The sequence below is a fragment of the Limulus polyphemus genome, unplaced genomic scaffold (assembly GCF_000517525.1).
Source record: "Limulus polyphemus unplaced genomic scaffold, Limulus_polyphemus-2.1.2 Scaffold373, whole genome shotgun sequence".
NCBI lineage: Eukaryota > Metazoa > Arthropoda > Merostomata > Xiphosura > Limulidae > Limulus > Limulus polyphemus.
Window position 1 is genome coordinate 105,603 of NW_013665983.1, and position 11,247 is coordinate 116,849.

Below are 11,247 nucleotides of genomic sequence, written 5' to 3' on the forward strand. Positions count from 1 at the left end.
ATATATCACGCATGTACCCCGGCATTCTTTACGGATCTATATATCACGCATGTACCCAGGCATTCTTTACGGATCTAGAGATCACGCATGTACCCCGGCATTCTTTACGGATCTAGAGATCACGCATGTACCCCGGCATTCTTAACGGATCTAGAGATCACGCATGTACCCTGGCATTCTTTACGGATCTATATATCACGCATGTACCCTGGCATTCTTTACGGATCTATATATCGCATGTACCTCGACGCTCTTCTGGTTATATTATGAATTACAAATACCTTAACTTTGCGCTTATTTTCTTTTTTCCTTCTATCTAGATATATTAAATTATAATTATATTGTTTATTTCCAACTACATTTTCCTTCATTGTTTTTATTCGTGTCTCTTTTATAGTATTTCGTTGAAGATGGGATATGCTTATTCTGAAACTCCCCCTACAAATATAGCGGTATTTAAAGACGATGTTCGTCATATCTGCTGGGTTTCTTTTTCTTGTTAAGTTAAGATTTTCTCCCACTGAACATTCTCTTATATCTTATTTCTAAGAAAGGCGTAACTAGCTTAAAAGCAACTGAAGCAAACTGCCTCTGTTATAAATTTTATTAGTCGTAACTTCATTTAATTAAGAATGTATACTTTATTATCATAGACTGGAATTGTTTACTTCCGATTTTATTCGTCAAAGCTTTCGTACATCCAACACCAATAAAGAATTCGTGTCATCTAAATGGGCAAAATACGCTAATATATATTGATGTTAATAGAAAGGCACAGCATGATATATAAGAGCAGCTTTTAACATATCAAGTCAGAAACCAAAAACAAAAGGGGGAATAAACGAATCTTGATTCTATTGCATGTCTAATTTTTTATAGACTCCCAAGTAGTGGATCAGCATTGAAATTGAGATACTGGTAGTAAACTTGTAGAATGGATCAGCATTGAAATTGAGATACTGGTAGTAAACTTGTAGAATGGATCAGCATTGACATTCAGATACTGATAGTAAACTTGTAGAATGGATCAGCATTGAAATTGAGACACTGGTAGTAAACTTGTAGAATGGATCAGCATTGAAACTGAGATACTGGTAGTAAACTTGTAGAATGGATCAGCATTGACATTGAGATACTGATAGTAAACTTGTAGAATGGATCAGCATTGACATTGAGATACTGATAGTAAACTTGTAGAATGGATCAGCATTGAAACTGAGATACTGGTAGTAAACTTGTAGAATGGATCAGCATTGAAATTGAGATACTGGTAGTAAACTTGTAGAATGGATCAGCATTTAAACTGAGATACTGGTAGTAAACTTGTAGAATGGATCAGCATTGACATTGAGATACTGATAGTAAACTTGTAGAATGGATCAGCATTGAAATTGAAATAATGACAGTAAACTTGTAGAACTTTTCAGAGAAGACAATCAAAATCTGAAGCTCTTAACAACTTTGTTTTTCCCCGAAATAGCTGAAGATTGGACAAGTGTATTTCTATGAATTTTAAGTGGCTGGACATATTATATTTAGTTACTTTGTTTGATTTCCCATGTCTCTTGTTCCTTCCTGTTTCCTCTTTCCGCTAAACAAGTAAACTTCCCTTTAGTGTTAAACATCTGCGAAAACCACTGCTTCCCGTGATTTTGTTTAAGATTACGTGGTTAACGTTTTTCCTAGTTTTACTCCGCTTGCAGTTTCTCTCCGATGACGGAAAGTTTACATTACGAAAGCCATTAGATGTATGTAATTTTTATATAAGCATACCTGCTTTTGAAGTGTATCGAACATATCTTCATCAGCTAGAACCAAATCAGGTAAGTTCTAATTCTTAGTATAGGATTGTAGGTCAGACTACTCTCTACACGAATGCTTCTCTGCATTTTGTTTTTCACAAACACTTCATTCGCTAACTTTCAAGCTCATCACTTAACCCCCTTTAAACTATGCCATCAGCATGAGTTATTTTATAAATTATCTTATTGTGGAAGATCTTGCTTAATATATTTTGGGGGATTTGTACACCTGTTGTGGATGGTGTTCTTTAATATATCCAGTAGGGATTGTACTCATTTTTTGGCGAATATGTTGCTTATTACCTCTGTGAGGAGGTTAGACAGGAAAACTGAATGGAGGTTTCAAGCTGAAACATTTATTGTGGTGAGGTTTTTTTTAGTTCTAAAAATGTATAAATAAATAAAAACAGAAAATGTTAGAAGATGCTGTTTAATTTGTTTGGGAGAATTTGTACTCCTGTTGTGAAAGATGCTGTTGTGGATGGTGTTCCTTAATATACCTGGGAGGGTTTAAACTTATGATGTGGATGGTGTTCCTTAATATACCTGGGAGGGTTTAAACTTATGATGTGGATGGTGTCCCTTAATATACCTGGGAGGGTTTAAACTTATGTTGTGGATGGTGTTCCTTGAAATGTCTGGGAGGATTTGTACCTCTGTTGTGGAAGATGATGCTTAATATGTCTGAGGGGAATTTTACTCCTTTTGTAGAAGGTGTTGCTCAATATTTTTGGAAAGATGTATACTACAACAGGAGTACAAATCCTCCCAAACAAATTAAACAGCATCTTCCACAACAGGAGTACAAATTCTCCCAAACAAATTAAACAGCATCTTCTACAACAGGAGTACAAATCCTCCTAGACATATTGAGGAACATAATACACAACAGGAGGGTAAGTCCTCCCAAACATATTAATCAATACCTTCCACAACAGGAGTACGATAAATACATCGCTTACACTATCGCTAGATGTAATTTCACCAATCGTGAGATTCATCTGAACTTCTGTGGTGACTCAAATTTAACTTTTAACTTCATATATTTCATTGCTTTGACCTCTTTTCATTGTACTTATCTTCCAGCACCACTCTAGCTTGAAGTAGTTTATGTCATGTTTTATTCTGAAACTTTTTTGTCTGTGCTAACCTATCCCAACTGCTACTTCTATGCATATTTAGTCTTATGCGCTTGCTCTTACGATCAGCACTTTCTACTACCTTACTTTTGGAACTCATAAATCTTTCTCTGTTGACTATGTCTATCCGTCTTCTACAGTAATAACTCTATTTAAACTCAACTAACACAAACTCTCTTAGTAAACTTCAACTTAATCACTAATTAATTCTGGGCTTTTTTTTTCCTGACTTGCAACAACATTTTTGTTTCTTTGTCTTCTAATATTCAATAATGTGGTTCCTAATTAAAACAAATGCTCATTAAGTAACCTCTTCATAACAATATATATATATTACAAACATGCCCAATTTATTAAATTGAAAGTATCAATCTTAGTAGGACCACATAACCAAACCAATGACAGATAGCATCAGCTCACAATTAAAAGATGCTGCATGAGAATTCTTACAGGACACTGTCAATAACCTTTTTCCAGAATCATTATATTTCTACAACTCCCGAAGTTGAAGAACAAAAAGTAATCGTTAAGGTGTTTCTATCTTAATAAAGTGAACCATCCCTTTATGCTATGGTCATGCTATTTTACCATTATTTTAGTACTCCACTCTTCTCTTATCCTTGCAATATTCTTGCAGTTCACCCAGAAAAAGTCTTTGTATTCTCCGTTCCTTACCTGGTCTTGAATTTTCCTCCTCGTTCTGCTCTCATCCCCATTTGAAGGCAAGTCGTCGGATACATCCGTAAATTTAACGCTTCTGTACACGTACTTTTTTTGGGGCGCTTAGCAGCAACTCTTCCGCCGAAGCTTCTCTGGCCTCTCTTACGGCTAACATTTGGAGTAACGATGTGCCATCGTGATTACATTCGCATCTGTTACACTTGTAATACCTCGGACATTTTGCTACTTTACATTTGCAGGTCAACTTTAAGTTCGACTTTGTCCCTATTCTGGCTTGTTGTTTCAGCAGTTTCCAAATGTTTTGTAAAATCTGTCTGAATTAGGGTAAAAAATCATCCAGCTCTAATGACAAAAACATATCATAATTTATTTGGAGGTTATTCAATCATAGCTCGCCCTAAACTTCTGAATTCCTCATAAAATGTTGCATATTCCTGTGCATTTTCAAAAGAAGAAAAAAAAAGAGACTAAATGCCGGTTATGGTTCCTGCAAAGTGTTCTAACATTTCTTCTGCCGTTCAGTCAGAGATTGATTATTAATACAAACTATTTTATAATCTACTGAATGCATAGATATTTTATATATACGTCATTAGTTCGTTTTACTCGCCTAACTATAGATCCTATAGGAGAAGAATTAATATCAATTTATAGATATTTTACTTGTTTGTCATTAGATCATTTTACTCCCCTAATATACAGATCCTAAAGGAAAATAATTAAGATAAGTTCATATAAAGTCAGTTGGATCCTTGGTAGGTCTTATTAGAAAAACTTAACTTCAATATCATACCGGACTCAATATACCGGATAAATATACTATTTTTGTCATGTTTGCTTATTTGCATTTAGTTTATTCCTATAGCAGCAGCAAAGTTAAGGCTAACCTTTTACTATATTTTATATCTTCTAGAGCTTACTTTTCAAAGTCATGCAAAATGAAACTATTGTTTAGGAATTAGTTCATGTAAGATTTAAAAAAATAGAACAAATTTTTTTTCTCATTAATGTCGTATTTCATTACTTTTGATATGCCCCGGTGACTCAGCTGTAAGTATCGGGGCTTATGACGCTAAACATTGGTGGCCAGAGCACAGATAGCCCATTGTATAGCCTTGTATTTAACAATAAACAACAAATACTTTTGATATTAAAATTAAACAGAGGTCATTACACTTGCAACCGTACATGGCTGACACCATAGTTAATTATGACTGGAAATTATGAACGCTTATGAGTTTGAAGCACAAATTTTAGAGTCATGTAAAACCGTTAGGACGTGCCTCATTAGTCATATTAAAGTACAAAATCTCCCCGAAAAAATGCCACACAATTTTAATAATTACTGGTAAAATACGATTTTATTTCATTTGTTTTTGTTAAATGTATACAGGTGTAATATCGTGCAACTTTAATTATGCAGAAATTAACACAATTCACGAGGGATCGAAATGGGAAAAAATGACTTAGCAAACCTACTTTCTAAAACTCGAGATTAACTTTGGCATAGTTTACAAACTTTAGAACCTCCATACGTTTAAACAACTGCTAAAAAATGTGGAACAAATCTGTTTGGTTGGTTATCTTAGAGGAAAGCCACATGGGGCTATCTGCTGTGTCCAACGGGAGGAATCGAACTCCGGATTTTAGCGTTGTAAGTCCATAAGCTTACCGCTTTTCCACCGGTGGTTGGAAAACAATGTCTCGTGGTGAGATGTCACATAAGAAGTTTCCCGGTGGAACAGCTGTAAGTTTATTAACCTACAACGCTAAAATCCGAGGTTCGATATCTCGTGGTGGACACAGCAGATGGTCCAATGTGACTTTGCTCTAAAACAAAGTCATTGTTTGTTTGTTTTTTGTTTGTTTTTTACTTATGCACAAAGCTACACAGGGCTATCGGTGCTCTGCCCACCACGGGTGTCGAAACCCGGATTCTAGCGTTGTAAGTCCGCAGACATACCGTTGTGCCATTGGGGGGCTAAACAAAGTCATGTAAGAAAAATTACTACAGTAAATACGAGTTCTCATGCGAGAGTTTGAAAACTGAAAGCAGTAATAAAAAAAGGATTACTTTTTTGAGAAATATTGGTTGGATTATCATGGCTTAGAATACCGGGATATTTTAAATGAAAACATTCTTTGTGCAAGAATAAAATGAAAGAAGCATTCGTGAATTTTTCGGTAGAGCTGGACAAAAGTAATATTTTTACACGACGTCGTAAGACTTGACAAATATAGAATATGTGCACTTGTTAACACAGTTTTCTAAAATTAGCCCCCATTGGCACAGCGGCATGTCTCCGGGCTTACAACGCTAAAAACCGGGTTTCGAGCAGAGCACAGACACCCCATTGTGCAGCTTTGTTCTTAACTCCAAACTCATACTTTATAGTTTGTAGTTGTAACATTTATCAGGTTAACGCTTTTAACATTAACTATTAAAAGAGTGTCATATGAAAATCAATAATCGAAAAAGCTTATTAAGAATGAAATGCAGTATTTGAAAATATATAATAATATTGTAAGAAATGATAATAAAAAAAATGTAGCTCAAATGTTTTATTTCCTTTATTTGTTTTATTTCCAACCAGCTTCTAAACATTCACGAACCTTTTGGAACAGGCAAAAAATGACGTCACCTGCTTATCATCTGTTGAACAAAACACTTCTCTAACGCAGAAGGTGAAATCCGTTTTAATAGTTCCACATTATTATTGTTGGTTTATATTTTATTAGACAGTTCGATCGTCACCTGCTTATCATCTGTTGAACAAAAAACTTCTCTAACGCAGAAGGTGAAATCCGTTTTAATAGTTCCATATTATTATTGTTGGTTTATATTTTATTAGACAGTTCGATCGTCACCTGAAACTATGTTTAAATGTATTTTATATATACATTTAATTTATGATTTTTAACGAACACCTACGCAATCACTGATTTAATTATCCAGATTATAGTTTCTATACAGAAGTTGAGTACATCATATTGAAATTATTTAATATCTCACTACGTCGTCACAACGTGAATCTTGAAAATAGCCCCTCAACGTAGTTTCCATTGTAAAAGACTCTATATGTAAGGCTCAAATAACACTCTCCTCCATGCAGCTTTTCATAATCCATTTAGTGTATCTTTTCAGCGTGTGTTTCAACAATCCTACCGTACAGAAATACATTGGCGCTACGTCCGGCCACTTGACCGGTATGTTTTTAGCGTCTGTTTCGACAATCCTACCGCACAGAAATACATTGGCGCTGCGTCCGGCCACTTGACCGGTATGTTTTCAGCGTCTGTTTCAACAATCCTACCGCACAGAAATCCATTGGTGCTGCGTCCGGCCACTTGACCGGTATGTTTTTAGCGTCTGTTTCGACAATCCTACCGCACAGAAATACATTGGTGCTGCGTTCGGCCACTTGACCTGTATGTTTTCAGCGTCTGTTTCGACAATCCTACCGTACAGAAATACATTGGCGCTGCGTCCGGCCACTTGACCGGTATGTTTTCAGCGTCTGTTTCGACAATCCTACGTACAGAAATACATTGGCGCTGCGTCCGGCCACTTGACCGGTATGTTTTCGTATGAAATAGCATGAATATTGAGGTAAGCGACAGTTGAACGGATATTTCATGTACCCGTGACTCGTGTCGCTATTCCAGACAGAGATCCTTCTTGGTTATGCTGTATATTGTTGTCTGGGAAATGTGGACAACTTTTGCCATTGTGTTCGTGAATTCTATTCTGTTTTAAATAACGCTGCATTTTACTTAACCAAGCTGCGGTAGGACTTGCTGTAGGTCTATTTCTGTATAGTTCATGACCCCAAGTTGACTCATATTCCATTGTCTTCCAATGCCATTAAGTACAAGGGATATTATTGTCTTGGAAATTTTAAATCCCTGATCTGATGACCTTTATGATCTGAATGTGTGTGAATGTTTTGCGTTGGAAAGGACTGTTACATATCCCTTCCACATTTGATCAATCTTCGGTGGCATCGCACCACCTACAAAACACCGAACAATGTCAAAATGTGAATCTTATACATTCCGTTCCACCGCGACCTTATATCGGCTGTTGTTTTCACGTGATTGTTGACTCAAAGTCGTTATAATATAACGTACTCAACTCAATAATTTCTTTTTGAGGTATAAAGAACTATAACTGACTTAAATAACGCCAACATTTAACTACAATCTTCTCAAAATTTGCTTTCTCTATAGACCTTTTTTATATGTAGATTTTCGCGTGTTTTAGTAAATATTCCTTTGAAATAGTCTGGCAAAGCCTATCGATCGGGACACTCGACTCGCAATCCGCGGTCACGGGATCGAAAGCCGGTGCCGGATAATCACACCCCTTCAGACGTAAGATGCGTTAGAATGTGACCATCCATTCCACTTTTCGTTGGTAAAGAGTATCCCAAAAGTTGGCGATGGGTGATGCCTTTCGGTTGGCTTCTCTTTATTAGTATTTACTTATACTGGTTTCTTCGTTTGTTTGTTTAAGCGCAAAGTTACACAATAGGCTATCTGTCCTCTGTGTACCACGGAGAATTTTGGATTTTAGTGTTGTAAGTCCTCAAACCTTATGCTGACCCACTGGGAGACTTGCCATACACAAAACAAAGAGACGACAAATTCTTTGAAACAAAAGTATTCAACTTTTGTGAATGTGTTTTTTATTCATTTCTATTAGCGTATTTCACAACATTAGAATGATGTTTACATACAGTTTTAAATTTACTTAATTGTTACAAACACTTTACAAAACATTGTTTTTCTTGTCTCAGAATCAAATGTTAAGCTTCATTCAATACGTTGATGGCTCATCACTCACATTCAATCACCAAACTTCAAAAATTCGCAGGTATGGTAATTTTGTTACAGATTCTTCAGACAATAGCTTTATAGCTTAAGTTACTAACTGATGCTTTTTGAGACATTGTAAGTTTAAATTAATCGTAATTAATCGTTCAGTTACAAATAAGATTGAGGAAATCTTTGAAAACTCTTCCCTCACTCTAAAGGTGCTAATCTCTGTAGCCACAATCATAAAGTTCGCAAATTATGCCGTAAAAGTTAAGAAAATGAAAGCCCTTTGTTACTTAAATATAGAAAGAAAACTTCTCTCTCTCTATATATATATAGATATTTATCTATCTATGTAAATACATATAAACGCAAAAATTAGGAAGATCTATCTAAGTATTATGCCTGTCCGTGAAAAGAAAAAGCTGAAATTAATATAACTAAGAATAAGCTGAAAATGAACAAGAATTATACACTGAACTATAATATACCACTAACATTCGCAAATGAATTGAGTCGGGTACTATTTACATGGAGACCACTCGTTTTATCTTCTGATCATACCCTCCCTGTTTGTGACCTCATCTCCTCGTTTATAAACTAGGTTGTTGTTTCTTCTAAAGAAAAAGTCTAGAGGGCACGCATCTGACTCTTGGGGACAGGTATTCTTGAGATTTCTACACTGACGTTACTTTATAAAATAGTCCTATGTTTGTTATTTATAGGTTGTGCCCTATTTCCATTTAGAAAAGGCATAGGATCAGTACAGTCGAAAATCACATAACCAACAACAGCAAAAGGTGCTTCTCCAGCGTTTGTATTCTTACAGATAACCAATTATAGGCTGAACTGTGTTTATCAGTCTTTTTGTGTTCGTTATTCTCACACCGAAAGATTAAGCTAGCTATCCACAAAAATCATTGCTTATCAATATAAAAGGTATTCAACATATACATAAAAATTTTGTTAATTTCATAGACCAGGAAATTATTTTAAGTAATATCCTACTGGTGGGATGTCACCTCATATTCGTTTCTCATATAACGTATTTATTTTATCTTATCATAGTAAAAACTGAAAAAAATATATACAAACATTTATTTTTCAATATTATTCATAGAATCCACTGATAGTCTTGTTTGTTTGTTCATTTGAAGGTAAGCACAAAGCTACACAATGGGCTATCTGTACTCTGCCTACCACAGGTATCGAAACCCGGTTTCTAGCGTTGTAGGTCCGCAGACATACCTCTGTGCCACTGGATATAGCACTGGATATGATGCTGTAAAATGTCTTATACTAATAGTTATTAAGCAAATGTGTGCGTTTCCTTCGCTCCTTTTGATCGGAACACAAAAAACACTAAAAGTAATACATGCGAATTCATAAAAGAGGTGATCATTCTTTTTTGTATTTTGGTAATACACACACACACACATATATATATATATATATATTTAGTAAATACTGTTTAATATTTGAACTACCACTCATAATGGAAACCACGGCATAAGTATTTCTATAAGAAGTCCAAATGTCATCTCTCAGATGTGGATCAGCAGAAAGTTTACGGACTTACAACGTTAAAATACGGGGTTAGATTCCTCATGATGGACAGAACACAGATAGCCTATTGCGATGTTTTGCACTAAAGAAAACAAATGTCAATTCGTGCCTCAAACAACCAATTAACAATCTAATCATTTTTGAAGACTTCTCCAGATTGAATTTGAAAGTATGTAAGTAATTATAAAAAGAATTAAAAACAGCTAAAACGCGATTAAAAAAGATACTAAAATATTAGATAAACCCAGTTTCAAAAAGAACACAAAATAGAATACAATTTTAAGTTCTTATTTTAAACATTTTTTTATTCGTTTTCAACTCTTTCTATATGGCATAATGTGCAAGATACCTCTGTTTTATTTTAACTAAGTAAATAACTAATTTCTATGGCGTGAATTACGTAATAACCAAATAATTCTTTGATAAATTACAAATAATAGAGCCTAATCTCCTCAACTATAACTGTCGAAATAACTACAAGAACTAAAAGTTAATTGCGTTGTCACAATTCCAAAAAAATATAATAAATGTATGTAAAAGCGATACTACCAACAGATACAATATATTTGTTTTATTTTAGGACTGTGACGTAGACCACAACTGATCACATCTTTTTGTCACAGATTCAAAATCTAAATGTATTATCAAGTTAAGCTAGTTACTCTTAGTAGCACTTCTGCTCTATAAAATCATTGCCACAGAGAAGGTTCATTGGTTTCAGAACTAATGTTGTTGCTCATATATGTTAATTTCTCTATCAAAATTCTACTCATAAAACTATAGTTTTACTTGTTGTTATACTGCCGATTAATTTCTATAAATGATTCAATTTTTTGTCAAACTTCTTCTTTTAGTTTAGTCCTCTGAATCAGTTATAAAACTTAATAATAACATTGAAATACAGGGTAGTCCCAAATTATATTTCCTATTTTTAAAGTTCAATAATTAAATGACTAAGGAAATGCAGCCATGCAGTTTTCAACATCTTGTAGCCCAACTCAAACAGTTTTTATTTACATGTCAGTAGACTTCTACATGTGCATCATTAGTGGTTCTCAGTACGTCTAACCGATATTCGATTTCAGTCCACGTTCGATGCAACATGCCCACAGTTACAGTGGCGATAGCATTCGTTAACCTGGTCTTAGCTCTGTGATGTTTTCTATAGGTGTGCGATGTCCTTAAGATACTGGCGCACATAGAGGTCACGGAACTGGCCCACTGGCCCACCCTGCAAGGCA

The 11,247-nt window shown here is 35.0% G+C and overlaps 1 protein-coding gene across 1 annotated transcript in view; it reads left to right on the forward strand.

Annotated features, from left to right (window-relative positions):
- Positions 1-1,693: 1,693 nt before the first annotated feature.
- LOC106457788 overlaps positions 1,694-11,247 on the forward strand; it is a 38,157-nt gene continuing 28,603 nt past the window's right edge. The window contains exon 1 of the mRNA XM_013917234.2: positions 1,694-1,823. The gene's annotated coding sequence lies outside the window, so the exon portion shown is untranslated. The remainder of the gene's footprint in view (positions 1,824-11,247) is intronic.